This window comes from Myzus persicae, unplaced genomic scaffold (genome assembly GCF_001856785.1).
Source record: "Myzus persicae strain clone G006 unplaced genomic scaffold, MPER_G0061.0, whole genome shotgun sequence".
NCBI lineage: Eukaryota > Metazoa > Arthropoda > Insecta > Hemiptera > Aphididae > Myzus > Myzus persicae.
In genome coordinates, this window is record NW_019101091.1 from 284088 (window position 1) to 302703 (window position 18616).

Sequence of the window (18616 nt, forward strand, 5' to 3'; positions counted from 1 at the left end):
TTACCTACAGCATTGAGTTTGAGATTAAAAAATGCAATTTTTTTATAAATCAAATGTCAAAATTGATTTCATTATTTTAAGTTGTTTATAAAATTAAATGTTTCAAACTTTAATAAAATATTTATGAAAGCTGATGTTACCTAATGCAAAAACAACCAAATTATTTAAATTCTTTGAGTACTCAAGTCTAAAAACGTTAAACCCCCCCCCCCCCTTGTGGATGCCCTGGGTTATAGGTAGGCATTTTCTAGAATTCGATTGTAATTTCGAAAAAAATGGTTGAATTCATAAGTTTCTAAACGGGGCTGTACACGAATCACTTTTTCCAGGTGATATCTGATGTGCCCAAGATCAATACAAGTGACACGGAATTTAAAGAATATATTATTGTCTTAATCTTGAGGTTCTTTAAAAAATCGAAAACTGTAAATCGACTTCCTAAATAGCCAAAGTATTTTGTCTAAGAATGCATACATAGGTGAACAATTTAAATCGGACATTTCGAAGTAGGTATGTGAAAGTATTCACCAATTAAAACAGTTTATGGATTAGCAAATACAAACATTTTATGCTGTGACAAATTAGAGAATAGAGATTAAAAATCATAACTTAAAACGTAATATATAGGTAACTGACGTTTTAATAACCAACCATAGGCAGATGGGTATTTCAACACCACGATAGGTGGACAGGTAGGTACAATCTTGTATAGTGAAAAACTGAAAACTGAAACCTCTTAAAAATAATACGTGTAACTGTATAAGTATATTATAATTTATAACTTACTACTTTATTTTAATTTACGAATTTATGAATTTTTAAATTTGTATTATCATTAATCATCAAATATTATGCTTTAATGTCTAAACGGTTGTACAATATTAAGAAATAATCTTTGCAAATTAAAAACTACATAACATGTACTGTAACTTGTAATATTTTTTTTTGTAGTTTCTTGAAACTTATTTTTAGCCTACTTTGAATTTACAACACTGCAAGTCTGCAAATACAATATCGAATAACCCACAAAAACGTGTAAATTCAATAATCTTCGAGTTTTAGCTATGAATAATACATATGCAAAATACATATTTTACTTGAAAATTTAACTTTGAAATATTTGATTATTAATTTTATAATAAATTACAGTAGGTATGTACCATATAGAATCATAAGCGGAACTAGAATATTTTATTAGGACAAGTCTAATGATAAACATGTAAACAATTTCTAATTACATGATGAATTTTTAATTTTAATTTTAAATTTAATTAAGTCGGTATCTTATGCAGTCAGTATTAGATCAGACTATGGCTTGGTAGCTTCACGCTTAGTTTCATTTATACAAGGAGTCATGACTTCGGTATAACTAGGGTTCTAAAGTTTAATGAAATTAATTTTTTTGAAATAATTCATGAAACTTTCATGAAATATTTCAAATTTATGAAAAATAAAAAATAAAATTTTAATTTAAAACAACTGTAGGAAGTATAGTTATAACACCTCTAATTAATTTTAATGTTAAGGGGAAAATGTTAAAGAAATATTGCTTACACCGTTACGTTTTGTAAATTACATAATAAATATCTTCTCTACATCGTGTTCGGGAATTAAATATTGATAATCACTAATCGGGCATGAAATCAGTCTAACCATCTAGTGGTGATTTTATAAAACACAATATTAAAATTAAAATTAAAAAAGGAATTTTTCAATATTTCATACTAATACCCTTACTTATAACTCGATGGTCACACACTAACTGACAATAACTTATAAGTCTTAACTGTTTAAAATATAATTCAATAATTGTAATTTGTTATGTACTGCTGCTGCAGTCTTCAATGAAATAAATATTATTTTCTTTTCTTTTCTTAAGTAAGTATAGTATGACAATAATATTCTATAGCATGCTGTCTATAAGTATATTTTAATATACAGTTTAATAATCTATAGCAGCGTTTCCCAAAGTGTGTTAAGCGGAACCTTAGGGTTCCGTGGGACAATGTCTAAGGTTCCGCCAGATGTATGAGATTATTGAGGAAATTATGTTCATTTAATGTTGTTATTAAAAAAATTTTTGATTGAAAATTTTTTTTTAAACTAAGTTTAATAATGAAAAGTTATTAACAGTATCATTAAAATATTATTTAGACTTGAGAGTTTAGAGAATTGATTTTCCTTTTTTTATTTAGAAAAATTGTAGTTGAGTTGGATTAGACATTAGGGTTCCGCGAAACACAAACAATTTTTTAAGAGTGCCGTGGTCGTAAAAGTTTGGGAACCGCTGATCTATAGTATACATTTAAAATTTGTCTTTTTTTTCGAATCAAAAAACAATACTATGCATATAGATCATAGTGGCTATAATATAGTCTTAGAGACAATTAAAACAACGGTTTAGTCCATTAACACATTGCATACGTTATGCAGGTAGGTGCCTAATTATGAAATAACTATGATGATAATCAATATTGAAGCACGACGTTTGTAAGTTTCTGGGTATAGTTTTGTCAACTGAAAATTGTTCATTACCCATATGGGGTTTAATCTGCAGCAATCACACATTTGATGAAGTATTTATGGCCACATCGTAATATTTTATAATAACAATAATATTACAACAGCTTCGCGGAAAAAAAAACACAAAGCGTTCTCGCAGATCGATCACAACAATCAGTACATAATAATAACAATATTATGGGAAGTGGATTTTTAAACCACAGTTGACACCACCTGTTGTAACTCAGCCGCGCGTGAACTTGACGTAACAAGATTTTCGAGTGGCATTTTTTTTTTTTTTGGTAGAAAAATGTATCGCGTGCAAGCGTGGTAGGCAAGGTAATATTATTATCATTTGACATAATAATGAAAAACGATGCTCTCGACGAAATCAGTGGCCGATCGCCGGAGTGATCGATCAGCGTCAACGCGTTTTCACACGCTTTCGAATATCGGATATATCCGTGTACTATATACATGTCCGACACACGCTTGACATAATATAATTATTATATTATAGGTACCTATACGTATGGCGTTGTACATTTTTTATATTACAATATTGCGATGTAGCTGGATGCCTGGATGGGATTTCTTCGTTTTTTCACATTTTTGCGAGTCACGACGACGAGTGGAATTTTCGACACATAGGTGTGGGTGTACCTACTCATCGACGATAATCATCTATAATAATATTTCATGTCTTGTGGAAAACTACGTATTTCTAGCCGAAACATTAAGCCCCGAACCAACTAACATCACGAAACTCGGCCGATTTCAACACATCTCATAATCATCATATACTGTCACGCGAATTCTCAAACCTCCACACTGTGACAATATATCATCACTATACCATTATAAACCTCTAAAGTAACTTATTCGACATCTAGATACATCTTTCTTTTATATTTATATCTGTTTGTATATTTTATTTTGTTATACCTTACTTATTTCAAGATATTATATACTCTCACAAAAAAAAAAAAATCGTATTACACATTTTACTTATGAGCTCTCCACAACCCCATTTTCACGAATTCCACATCATTGTAATTTTTAAAAAGATATCAACAATATTTTTAGTAATAATTAATTTTTTTGAAACCTGGTTACACGTATTATTTTTTCGTAACTACTCACTAGCAAAGGTACCCACCAACCAGGGCCGGATTTAGAACAAGTGCCGCCCTAGGCCCTTTGAAATATGCCACCCCTACCCCACGAAAAAAAATGTTGTAATTATTTCTAATAAATTTATTTCATTTTAAAGAAATTAGGTCAATAGTCATTATAAACGAAACAAATAATAATTATAAATCTTAATTAGGCATTATCAGTATACATTTTTAATCTTAATCTTAAAATAATCTTAATAATCTTTAATCGAAGACGGTGTAGCACTACAGTACTTAGTTTAGGTGTTTTATTTAGAACTTTACTCTCTTTATATTCTTTATCTTTGGCTCGCTTTTTATACTCTGAACCACTAAAACGTTTACGACCGTCACTCATATTGAAAAAATGCTAAATACTGTAAATTATTAATTATTATTTATTAAATATATTAATATTATGTTGTAATATGCACTCCCGACAATGATGAACAATAAACTGAAATGAAGTGTGATCGTGTGCGATGTGGATACACAATATCTCTAGCCAATTTCTATATATATTATATTTTTATCGTAATTACTTTTAGGGACAACTTATATTATTATGTACCTAGGTATCTTATGTTTATAGCTCACATTACGAGACAATTGATTTCGTGTTAATGACATTTTCAGTGTCATGCGCCCGTATATTTTACACACAGATATCTGAAAAAAATTCATATAAATTTCATTCATTTATATGATTTTTTTTTATTTCTTACAAAATTTGCCGCCCCAGGTCCGAGCTTCACGGGCCTAGCCGTAAATACGGCCCTACTACCAACCGATTCTTACTTTAAACAAACTTAAGAAAATATACTCGTGAAATATAGATCTAAAAACTATTGACACTATTTACATTTAACAAATTCGGTAACGGTCCAATATGCGACCTACACACTGATGTATGGTCCAATATGTGACCCACAGACTGATTTACAGTCCAACACGTGATCTACGTCGTGAATGTAAAATACGAACTATTTTAACTAACCTTTTTTTTATTCCACTTCTCAGTGTCGTCAATAACTGCATTGTTTCAGTCCGTATTGTTATGAAACGTCTTTTTCATATCGGTCAAAAAGTCATCGAAAATGGTTTTGGGATTTTGACACGATCTCCACCACTCTTCTTGGTGTTGTCTATATCTAGCAAAGGACACACTCCATTCTCTGTAATATTATATTTGGATTTTATAATTCTCCATGCATAAGCCTTAAATTTGTTGAGTGTGTACTCCTGTTTCCGGGTCAATAAAAAATTCTGAATGGTTAACTGTTCGATGAGCATGTCCATGATGGTTTAATGTTGAGTACGCTCTAATAAATTGTCGTTAAAGTTTTTATTTCATTTTTAATAATTTGTAAAAGAGTTTCTCGGTTCCGTTTTTCTACGATAAAAAAACCTTCGTTCTAATACTTCGTCTGGCCGTTTCCAACAAATACCAAATGCTCATGGGCCTACCATACGATTCCCGTAATTTTTATTTGTGTGTACTATTTCATTTTCGTCATAATCTTCGTTGATGGAATTATTTATTTTTCTTAATGGCTGATGGCCCCCAAATTAAAATCGCAAGTGAATGGACTCCATCATGCTTTTCATTAAAAGAAAGCCTTCTAATAACAACTGGACGAGGACCGAAATTCGAAAAGTTACATACATTTAATTTATCATAAAGTGCATTTTTAATAGTCTCTGGCAATAACAACGACCTTCCTCTAGTTTCCAAAACAATGTATTACGATATTAATCTCTTTATGAATGCGGTTTAGCAGCAAGAACAAATGCGTACAAATTCCACAAAAAAAAAATTTATTTAAATTGATGTATTATATACTGTACAATATAGGGCATAACTTTTTATAAATTTAAGACAGTTAAAATCATACCACAGAAATAATTAGCGGTATCTAATCTTAATAATAATTCAACAGAATTTTTAAAACTTCTTTTGTCTTTCACTTGTGGGATACACTAATTCTTGTATGATGTAAAGAAATGATGGATGATCAAATTCTGGACACGCCTAACTTATTGTGACACATTTTTAACTCTTCGTATATAATTTTATTATTTTTAGTTTCTATTGTAATGTACATTATACATCGATAATATTTTGAAAAAAATATGACGAAAAGTCTCCTTCACGATTGTAGGTATACGGCGTGTACACTATATTTACAATTATTCAAAGCAGAGGGATAAAGATCAAATTGATAAAACGTGGCTGAAAACAATTTATTTTTGGTACTTATCATTAAAGATTTTCATTTTTTGAAAGTTCAAAAATGTTTAATTGTTGTCTATAATGTACACAATGGCCATAGCAGTTGTGGACTGTTTTATTTAACAAAAAAAAAAAAATAAAAAAAATAAAAAAAATATTTTATACTATCATTATAAATTCGTCAAACGAATATTATAATACGTAACCGATGATTATTCATTTGCTGGTAGTGGTATGCCCAATGTCCTTGCAACTGGCTACAACGGTGTTCAGTATAGCAGAAGATAATATTGTATTTTGATAAATATTCAATTATTTATGTGAAAATATCTATATTATCATTATGTGCCTACATATCTTAAAATATAATGCATACATTATGCAAAACGTTTAACAGAATGACCTGACAAAGAAAATTACTTTCCTTCTAATCAATATTAAAATGTTTATTAATATAATTTAAAGACGAATGAACTACAAGTAATGTATACATTATTTTAATTTTAATATTTTAATACCTAAAATAAAAACTTTTAAATTAAATTGATTTGTTTTTGGAAAACTTATAAACAGTCAATTTGTAAATCTAATTTTAAGAATATTTCTTTTAAAGGACATGTGCATCTGTGTTGTGAAAATAGTAATGTAAATAGTAATGACCAGTAAATTAGTAAATTACCATTAGTGTGTGTAACCCGTATTCGGTAACAAATTAAAAAATAATTTTCTACACAAAAATCTTGATTTTTGTATTGCATGAAAGCTAATTTCAAAACTGAAAGTTGTGAAGATTGTTAGTATAAGAGTCTCAGTTTTTAAGCCATATCCTATTCATTACAATTTGTAAATGGATATTTTGAAAATGAAAATAAGAATGCTTTTTTTATTACATTTTGACTTGGTAATTTAAAAGAATTTGAAGAAAAAGTGCTGAAAAAATATATGATACAAGCAGAAACAAACAATTGTTACAGTTTTTGGCGAAATCGGGACAAAAATGTTTAAACTGCGACTATATGTTTTTCTCAAGCATAGCAGTTGCTTTGGAAATACGTATGTCTCTTATTCCAGCCATAAGTGGTACAGCCAAGGCCGTTACCAGGGGGGGGGAGTGGCGATTTCAATTTTTTTTAAAAATAAGATTGAATAGTTTTAAATGCATACTATATTTGAAACTTGTACATCGTACATGTGTCACTGTGATTACAAGAAACAATAAATAAAACGGTATATTTTATAATTATATTGTGTTAGATAAGCGATAACTAATCTTAATGTACTTTCGTACAACATATGTATAGCCTACGGTATCTAATATAAATTATTGGTAATCGATGGCCTTGTGTTGATTTTTATATTGATAATCCAAACTCACTAGCTATTGAAGCAGAATTTTAACTATGGCAGAAAAGATGGACCGAGATTTAGGAAAAAGATAGGCCTTCAATTGTTTTTAACGCCTTGTCTCAGTTCAATTTAGATTTTTTCCGTCAATTTCTTATTTATTAAATGTGTTGGGAACTTTATCCGTATCAACATCAACACCTGAAAGGACGTTTTCAACTTTAAAGCGCCTAAAACGTTTTTAAGAAACAGATATTATTATATTATGTATACATATTATACGGATATATATATATTTATAATTTCGTATTTTATTATACAACATAACATATTTATACTCTAACACCCCCCCCCCCCAAAAAAAAAAATATTTTTCTGGCTATGCTCCTGCGTACAGCAGAATGTTCTTTCAGTACTTTGAGACATGTTAAAACGCGGCTGCGATCAGCGACGAGCGAATAAGTTGTTCTGAGCATTCATTATGAATATGTAAATTCAGATAAAGAAGTTTATTGAAAAAGAACTAACACAATTTAGTGGATGTCCATTTAGATTACAATTTGCATTTGATAGTGATGTAATGTAGATAGGTACCTAGTAAATAAATGTTTAGTAATGGTGCAATAATGTATAATATTTTAGACAACATTTCAGTCTTATATATTATCATAACATAAAAACCGCATATTATTATTATATTATGATAATATTACATTGAAGTTAAGATTTTTCTTAAAGAATACAATTTTTTTAATTATCTATGCCTTTCCCCTCCACTCAAGAAAAATATATCTGAGAACGTCCATGAGCGATACCTATTCGCCCTATCCACCCCGAAAAAGCAGTAATAATTACTCGTACAAACATCAAATTGTTGGAAAAATGTAGTTTTGTGTATTTATTTTTTCTGGATGAATTAAATATTTGAAGTATTTATTTTTACTGAAATAGATGGATAATCATGCCGGAAATACAAGAAAGCTGCTTAGGGATAAATAAAATATTTTTGACATTATTCAATTAAAAAAAAAAATGTACTGCTTTCTACTGTAGCATTACCCACATATTAATAGGCACAGTATTATTATGTAAATATTATTAAAATACAATTTGTCAGCATTATTTTTGTTAAAAGTAAAAGCTTTTTTTTTGTTTTCTTAAAATATATATAATGATGGTTTTTTATATTCGTACGTGTGCCAGCGCCAGGCAGGGTGGCCCTAGCTTACTCTTGTAAATTTTTTTTTTAATTACACAGTTTACGGCACCAGACAAAATGCCCAAAAAAATAATACCTGCAGAATTTGAAATCAATCATTCAACTTTAAGCCGTGCCCCCGGGCACTTGAAGTTGAGTAGTTATGCAATTTTTTACAAAATTCTCTAAACATTGGGTTATAATTATTTTTTTCAACTAAAAAGCATTTAACATTTACTATTCTAGGAAGCAAATCTGATGACGATTTCAAAAATTTCACTTGACATTATTACATAATTTATTACCCGGCATAGTTATAATTTTATAAAAAAAATAAGCAAAAGCTCCAAAAACCTTGCATAACCGTTTTTTTATTGTTTTTTTTTGTTTATACCAGTCAAACGGTTCAGAATGCATAAATATTACCTAGGTACAAAAAATGTATTGCAGTATGTAAATTAATATATATGTAATATTAAACTAAAGTCTAAACAAATATTAGTAAGATTGAAGTAGTTATTATATTTGTATAAAAATCATGTATTAATAATATTATTGTAATCTAAACACTGTGTTTACCCCGAAAATAATCTACCATACTATTAAATTATAATATAATCGATTTCAGTCAATTACTGTGGTTATAATATAAAGATGAAATTACAAAATCCGTTTTGAATTAATAGTATTGTACCTTTTGCTGTCATTCAACGATGAATGGTGTTCACTGTTCACTGTTTGCCTGCAGATAAGTTTAAATTGTTGTCTTGTACTTATGTTTCATAGTCTTGTACACTGTTGTTAATATTTTGAGTTTAATAATGTCTTATAATATATGTTTACGAGAGAAAATTATTTTATTTGCCATGCAGACATCATATTTATGAAATAATTGTAGAAGCGTTTTTGATGAAAAATTAAATAAACCGTCAGCTAAAGAAGTTCTTATTTTCAAAGTATTTCAGCTCTCGTGGAGTAAAATAAACAAGGACAATTTTTCTCCAGGTATTTCGGACAAACAATTTAAAGAAATTATTAACCCACATTTAACAAGAGTCTTAGAGTTTGTAAAAGAACATTTGAAAATTGTACAACCTCGAAACGATTACAAGGAGTTACTCGAGTTAACACTTAACAATGATTTTTCTTGGCGCTAAACCAAATAATATGACTCTTTTCAATACTGCTGGTGCAATTCAATTGGCAAAAGTTATTGATAATAATATAATATCTAGAGTAGCACTGAATAAATGTCAAAATCATTTGAGGTATCTAACACCCGAAGCAGTTGCATTGGCATTTTTCGATAAAAGTATTTCTAATGAATCAAAAAGAAAAATAATATTTAAACTAAATAATAAAACAGACTCAATCGAGAATATCAAACGATAAAATTTAAAATAATCAGAAATTTCAGAATTTGTGAAAAACGAAATGAAGTTTTTCGTCGCAAGTGAAACTTTAGATTTTTTCAAAATATTTAACTTGGATACGGAATTTCTTTTAGATGACCCAGCAGATTGGAGTGAAAACTTATCTTTTCAAAATGCGTTGCAAATGGTCTCTAAACTGAAAACTGTCAATGATACGGCCGAGAGGGGAATAAAATTGATTGGAGACCACAATTCAATACTCACCACCAACGAGGAACAAAAACAAAAACTTGTGTTACAAGTTGTGAGTGATTACAGACAAATTTTCCTGACTGCAAAAAGGAAACATTAAAAAAAAAAAAACTGTGACTAAACGTATAAGGAATTATTTTTAAACTATATAATAGACAACTTAGTTTTAAAAATGTAGTAAATTTGTAATTTTAATCGTTTGGCTGTTATAAATAAAAAACAACAAAAAATGGTTTAGGCAGATATTTTTAGCTTTTACTTATTTTTTGCTCAAAATTGTAACTGTGTCAGTAGTAAATTATGTAATAATGAAAGAGCGAAATTTTTGAAATTTTCATATAATGTAGTATAAGGTAAAATACACTACTTAATGTTAATGTTTTTTGGTTGAAAAAAAATATTATAAAACAATGTCAGTGATTTTTGTAAACAATTATAAAACTACTGAACTTCAAGTGCCTGAGAGCGCGGCTAAAAAATGAACAATTGATTTCAAAATTTGCAGTTGGGCATTTACAAAAAATAGGTGGGTGCCACAAAAAAATTTAAATATTTATTTTTAAGGGCCACCCTAAGTCTGTGTCTGTATTTTTATTTTTAATAATGTGATTGGGTTTAGTATTCTAATATTTTAGTAAGTTGTTGCACTAAGTAAAAACACCAATCAGTAATAATGTGGTATTTGAGTATTAAGTTATGTTAGTAGTCAGATATTATTGTCTCAAGTTATAAAAAAACATTACATTTTAAGTAAATTGAATTGAATACCATACAAATACATAATTAGCCCCACAATAGTATCATATATGACCACATAAAGTAACTCAATAATTCACTGACCATTTGATAACATTTTTCAAACTTTAAATTGTTTCTCCTGCAAAATAGACATTTTTGACTTAAGTCGTTAGTACTATAATCATCAAATAAATTATGGAATTCAGTTTTAAATATAGAACTCAATTGCTTATTTGTTTTCGAAAAATTCTTCTGCGACTAATCTTATCAGTTATTAGTGTTTTTACTTATGATACATATACTATTATGTATACTATTCTCTGTTACCCCTTTATCTGTCATGGGCGTTCTAAAAGGGTTCACCCCCCCCCCACACATTCAAAATTCCTGAGCACGTCTCCGTTATCTGCAGGTTATTTATAGGCGATGTTTGCAGTGTATAAATATAATATACGGAATGATCCATTTAAAGCGAGGCGCACTCATATTTTTAAAAAACACTCACGTTTTTAAAAACATTTCTTTTTCATCATTTTAAGAAGTCGTCACAAAATATTTTTATTTGAAATCAATGAATTTTTTCGGTTTCATATTGCTATAATTTTGAATGACAACATATCTAAATTTTTAATTTCATATTCCAAAGCTCTACTTTAACCTTACCTAACCTAACCTACCACTCTACTCTTGAACCCAGCTCATCAAAAATTTATATATTTATAAGTTATAACAATATAACTCATAAACCATTCGTTTTAAATTTGATACATGTATATATATCGAAGTACTCAAAAATATATTCTGCTTTGGATAAGGAATTAAATAAAAAAAAAATATAAGTATATAAGGAATGCGTATTGTGATAAAACATTTTTTTTAAATATTCCAACAACATTTTTTTTTAAGATGAGTGTTTTACGTTAAAAGGATATCATTCAGTATTCAGTATGTTTCATCAAGTGTTTCAACCCAATTTTTTGTATTTTAATTATGTATTTTATTCAATTTCAAATTGTTTTACTTTTAAGTAGTTATACAAACACTATACATTTTCAAACAGGTGATAATTATCTTACATTTTTTTTGGTGGATAATGTTCTATATTTTTTCAAATGTTGACCATTTTTTTACCGTACGTTGTTAATCAGATGATTTTTTTTCGAATGTGTACTGTTTCTGAATTTTTACTCCTTACCTACATACTAAGAAGTAAAAATAATCAATGCTAATAGATGCATATAGGTCAGAGGTCTTAAGCGATATGGGACTATTATTGTTTGAGATTTATAATAATTCACATTAAGGTGTATATTATTATTTTACACTTTCATGATATGTAAAAATTGTTCTAGTATTATAACAATATTAGACTGAATAAAAGTAATAACATTACAATATATTATATTCTATATTATTTTGAGTACTATCATTATTGCAATCTTTAGAAGTTAGCACATAAACTATACAGTTTATTAAGCTCAGAAACTATAATAATTGTTAACGTTTTGCTTTATATGCATACTACACGTTTTAAAAAATATCATGTGCGTAACAATATTTACAGTAAAAAATAGTGGTTCTTATTTGAAAAAAGATATTTATTCCGCAGCAGTTATAGGACACTCCTTAAATGGCACCTATGAAGCTTAGATACCTAAATTAAGCGAATAAACATATGGATTTTAAGTAGGTGCCTATATACGTACTTGAAAAGTACAAAATCCAAAATATAAATACATACTTAAAAGTAAAAAATGCATATTTTGACAGTTGAATTGTTCTTTGACAATGAAAAATTGGGGTGAGCCTGTTTGTTGAATCAACCTGTAGGCTGTATGGCTAAAGAATAATATAATTTAGACGGCCAAGCAGGCGTGCCACTGTTTCGAGATTTTCGAGCTATCTAGACTTGGTTGCACAATAAAATAGACGACATGCACCGGTGACCAGAGCGTCGTCACAGTATCCAATCCACCAAATGTGGATGGTCCACCTAGTTCCGACGTACACACGAGCGAATTACACCCGGATCAAATGACTCAATGTCCTTAAACCGAGATTTGAACCTAAATTCACCACCATCGGTTTGCCGACAAATTAACAGTGGTGTCTGGGCACTGTCGGCACAGCAATAGACACTCTCTACGAGGAGTACAAAAACAGGTGAGACATATTGCATACGAGTCTGCAATGAAGCACCACATTTTATGTCTTTGCTGGACCTTGCTATCATATGTAGCACATACCTATAAGTAATATTTATAGTGTAATTGATAAAAAACAAAGACACGACTGCTATTGGTGTACAATTTTTTTTTTATTTTATTATTATTTTATGTTATATTTATAAACTTTTTATTTTCAGTCCACGATTCTTTTTATTATTTGTTTCCATAGCAATTTTTTTCGTAGCGGTTTCGTAACGCTTTATGTAACGTAACATTTTTCGATTCTAAGTGCCAAAGCAAAGACATAAAATGTCAAAAACTCAGGTGTAATCCCAACAAAGGGTCTCAACGAAACTGAAAGGTTTGCTTACACCAAAGGAAACACTATAGCATCTAGAATAATATTATAAATATAAATTAGAAACAGTATAATGCAAAAAGCAAATAAGAATAAAAATTATTTTTTTTTTATTGACTTGTGTATTTGAACAAAAGCCAAATAAATAGTGTTTGAACTTTGAAATATTATCTAAATATTTATTTTAAAAAGTATAATGAATATTATAAAAGTATTTAAATACAATGATTCAAATAAATATTTTATTGCTTAAATGTCAGTTTTTTTTTCATTGTTTAATTTTTCAAACAGTAAGTTTGTATTCATATAATATATTATTAAGCTTGTATTCATATTTTTTAGTTTTAGTACTCGTGCAGGTACTTTGCTTTATGTCCAGGATCGAACGAAGCATTTTTCGATTTTAAATACTAGCTATTATGAGTTTTTTTTTTTTTTATTGTTCCTGAGCCCGGCAACTGTGGCCATTAGCTTTTTATATTATGTGTTTATACTTACGGTATTTAGCGTATTATTTACATACAAAATATTCTTGTACTTAACGCATACAATTAAACAAATGTATGACAGTCGAAAGATACTTAATTCAAAATGAACTTTTAAAATGAATGACAATCACTATTCATAGAAAAATATAAATGCACTATATATTGAAATTTGAAGTAGTTATGACAAACTAAAAGTAAGAAATAGATTTTTTAAACAGTAATTTGTTCAATCGATAATAGGTAGGCGTATATACCTATACAATATGACTATTATTTATAAAATAAAATAATGTAAATAATATATGTGTATCGTCGAATAACCTCATTGTTGATGTAAAACAAAATAAAAAATATATACGTAGGTATGATATTAATTTTTAGTTTTTAACAATTATTGGTAGGTAATCTATACATTGTTGTCGTCTAAATAATGTATACCGTGTTGCACGGACAATCACTAAACATTTAATGAATCAATAGTGAGCTAATGGTCCTTTAAACATGATTTAGTGGCCCATGATAGGTCCATTAAATTTTATCGGACCTTTAAATTATTACATGTTGCATGCAACCCCGGCAGTAGAGTGGTAGAACTTTGAAGAAGCTAAAATATTATTATTTTTTACATAATTTGTATTAAATTTATCCATGCACTGCGTTCAGATTCAATAATACGTTTAATTATTGGTAGGTAATATTAAATACAATAACGTCAAGAAGTATGTCATAGTGAAAAGTCCTGTCCGTCCCTGAGTGACGTTCCCATATCCCACAACATCGGTTCGCGATTAATACACACATAATGACTTAATTTACAGTTAGGGAGATTCCACACTAGGTATCGTTTTTCGCATCAAAACAGAACTATCCGTGTTCAAACAGATTGACTTGAGTTGTACTCCTGCAAAAATGTTGAAAACTTATTTGGGATTTATGAAGTGTATTTTGAACTCTTTAGAAATTTCAAGTGAGATTTTTAAGAACAATAAATTAAAAATGTGGCACAAAGGCTCCAAAGATGACTTAACAACAAAATAATATTTGAGAATTTTGTTACTTTTCTTCACCGGACACCATTTAAAAGAAAAAAGTTAGTTAATATAGAATATCCACTGAAAACAACAGGAATGCCAGAATTGGTGGTCGGAATTACTTTCAAAGTTATGGCCTTTGAAAATTTATCATTTATCACGATACTCGTGTCTTGTCGGTGTATGGCGATGCGTGCAGATAACTAAAAAGTACTTGTCATATTCAACTGGCAAGGTAGATATTTCTCCCTCTCTTATTTCTGACCCCATAGGGATAGCCCTCCACACCAGGTGGACCTTCCAATTCAAAGTTCGAAAGTAGGCGTAGGGTGCTAGTGCAATTATTACTCTTGTAGTCGTGTTCAATTGGCTGGTAATAGTGCAAGAGGTCCTTACAGGACCTCGAGTTTTGTGATCGGAGCTAGTAGGTGTAGGCTCAGCGACTATGGGACATAGGTACTTGTCATATACCTAACTGGCAATGTAACATGTTGGGTATCTTTATCATGGTCAAAATTTTAACAGGTGGTGTAGCAGGGCAAGGTTTGTAATAGATAATATACATCTTTTATTATCTATAAACCTTGGTTAATGTAAATTCGACTCATAATATAGCTAATTAGATACCTGTGCTAACTCTCTACTACTAGGTACAACAATTAATAATACTATTTATCACCACAATAATGATGTTACTTAAAAAAAATTTCTATTGTTTTTGATATCCGTCATCATACTTAGGTGCAGTTAAAATGCTTAGATTTTTAACGTAGAGGGTGGTTTTTGTTACCAAATTTTTTTAGTTGGTGTTCAGAGGAAGGGTTTAAAATTAAATAGTTTTCAGTATTTTTCAAAATAATATGGAAAAATGGGAAATTAATACGTATTTATAAAATAAATGTATGAATAAATTTCTGATTTTCAATAAAAATGAGCTTTTAAATTGAACAAGGTCAAATACCTATACAAGGTTTCTCATATAAGTTGTTCTTGCAACGATACAAAAATATATTAATAACTGATATCCATTTTTTTTGTATGCGTTTCGAACTTTAAAGTTCAAATTTTTACAGAACTTATCAAAATCACAAAAAGCTGCAAATTATTTTGTTGGTAAAAACGTAAATTATTTAATTTAAACACATTAAGTATGAAAATATAATATAAGAATCCTCATAAGTTCTTATTACTAAAAATCAATGAAAAAAAAAAAAAATTAAAGTAACATACATTTTTCAGATATTGAAGTCAAAATTGTTACGACATTAGATATTAATACGTATACTGAAGATTTATTCTTAACGAATTGTCATTATTTTATTATAATTCCAAAAATATTAGGATTATAATAAAGTTAAAATGTGATAATACTTAAAGCTAAACTGGAATATATAATTTAAAAATTAAGGAATGGGCTTGCTAGAATGTTAATGTTAAATAACTTTGCACTTGGAAATCAGCTTTTAAATTATTGGATTTAGCTCTTTTACTAAATAATTTCCAATTCGAGCACGATATAATTTATTTTACATTATTATTTATTATTATGCCATGTAAAATATAAATTGACTCGATTTGTTTACTCCAATTTTATTTTCTTATAGTTTCTTGAAGTTTTAATTTTTCTCTCTCAAATATAATTATAATTCATGTATTGTACAAAAAATCTGCGAGGACATTCCATCATTGGAACCACGTGCAAGCTCGGCTCACTGGTCCCCCTGTAATTGTAACCTTCACATCGTGGGTGCGGAGTAAGTTCCTAAAAAAGCCAAAACATCACATAGTTCTTACTGAAACCCAAAAATCTTTTTAAAAACATTTAAAGTTTAAATTTTGATGACATTGCATATTAAAAAAAAAAAATAGCGTTTTTAGTTACCTGTCAACAAATATTATTTGTGGAGAACTTTTACTTGGGTAAATCGTTATGATTTACCTTTCATGATAGTGTCTCAACAATATTTTTTACTAATTTTAGGCTATTGCCTTTTAAGTAAACCACAGACCTAATAACCTATTGATACCATTAATGACAATAATATTATATGGTAATCGTATAATGTGCACTACCTCATTGGTAATAATTGTATTGTGTCTTATATTTTTATTTGTCGCATTATTTTTTGATATCAGAAATCAGACAGTAAAAAATAAAAAATATGTTATGGAATGACACACTACTCGTAGTATTTGCACAATATCGTATTTAACATCAAAGTGTATAAGTTGGTCACATGTCATAATATTATTGTGGTACGAATTTTGATGTTACATCGTATAGTGCGTACCGTGCACTGACACGGGGCTCAACATTCTCCGGTATTTTGTAGCAGACCAACATCAGATATTACGATGGTCGGATATGAATGATATGATAATAGCGTCGAACAAGTGTCTGTCACACAGCCACGCTACCCAAATAACTACACAACGCATTGTGTCAAGTGGATGACTTATCAATAGCAAACCATCGAAGCCACACTCCTCTTCTGTTTGTGTGTTCGCCACGTCATTGAGGTGTAGGTCGTTGCTGTTGATTGTGTTGAATTTGAATTCTTAGATAAATCAATGTACACGAAAAACGATTATTATAGAGACTTCTTTGGTTTTCAGCCTGTATAATATGTCATCTACTCATCTAAGGCCATTTTATTAAATATTTAAATCACTGCTACTAAATGCTACCGCAGTAGATTATTTATTGTGTCGAACGTCGATACGAGTATCTTGGACTTTTCGTAATCTCGGACTCTATATTTTATTTATTTATTTATTTCAACGGATCAGACGATCCAATTACAATCATTTAAAATAACATAGTTTATAACTGAATATTAGAATACAATAATAATACAGTAATAATACAATAATAATAAATAATAAGCAGTACTACATATTTAAATACAACAAATTTTGTTTACACAATTATTAAATAATTCAATGGAATTAAAAGATTTAAAACTAAAGAAATCAATGTTTAAATCATTTGCTATTGACATTAATATGCTATTCATAGGAGATTGAGTAAGTAAGAAACCTTGAAATCTCTTTGAGTCTTATTGTAGTATAATTACCACAAGGTACAATAAAACTCAATACCTTGAACTTTTTGATACCTCAAACTTTTTTCTGTTACCCTTGAATTTCGCATAACGAGAGTTTACTGTAGGTATATAGTACCTTATATTCCTATAAGTGTAATTGTTACGTCGAACTAATTACTGAAAAATAAAATAAAATAACATATATTTGATTATTTCAAATAATAAATTACCTAATGTGTCAACATTATAGTCAATACCGACGTCAGTGGTATTGCACGGGACTTTATGTTAATCTAAATATTTTGAATATTTTACTGTGTATATTTATAATATAATATGAAGTGGTCAAAGTCCATACAATTACTTTTTTGAATTATAAAAAAACAACTAAAATTATTGTTTATAACTAAATTGTTTAAATATCTGATTTCGTCAAAATCTGAATTTGAAATGTGTAAGTACCTTGGTTAGACATATATTTGTTTTTCTATATTTTCAATTCGCTATTAGACATTATTGAATTTCAAACGTTTAAAAAAATATTGTGCATATTTAGTATCAATAATACTTTTCAATCTTAAGATCGCTATAAGTACAAATATAAAGAACATAGTATTTATTTCATTTTCAACTTTTTAATCAAACATAATATTTTTTATCAACAATTTTAGGAAAAATTGCACAAACTTTTAAGTTATAATGCTTATTAATAAAATACAATTAATCC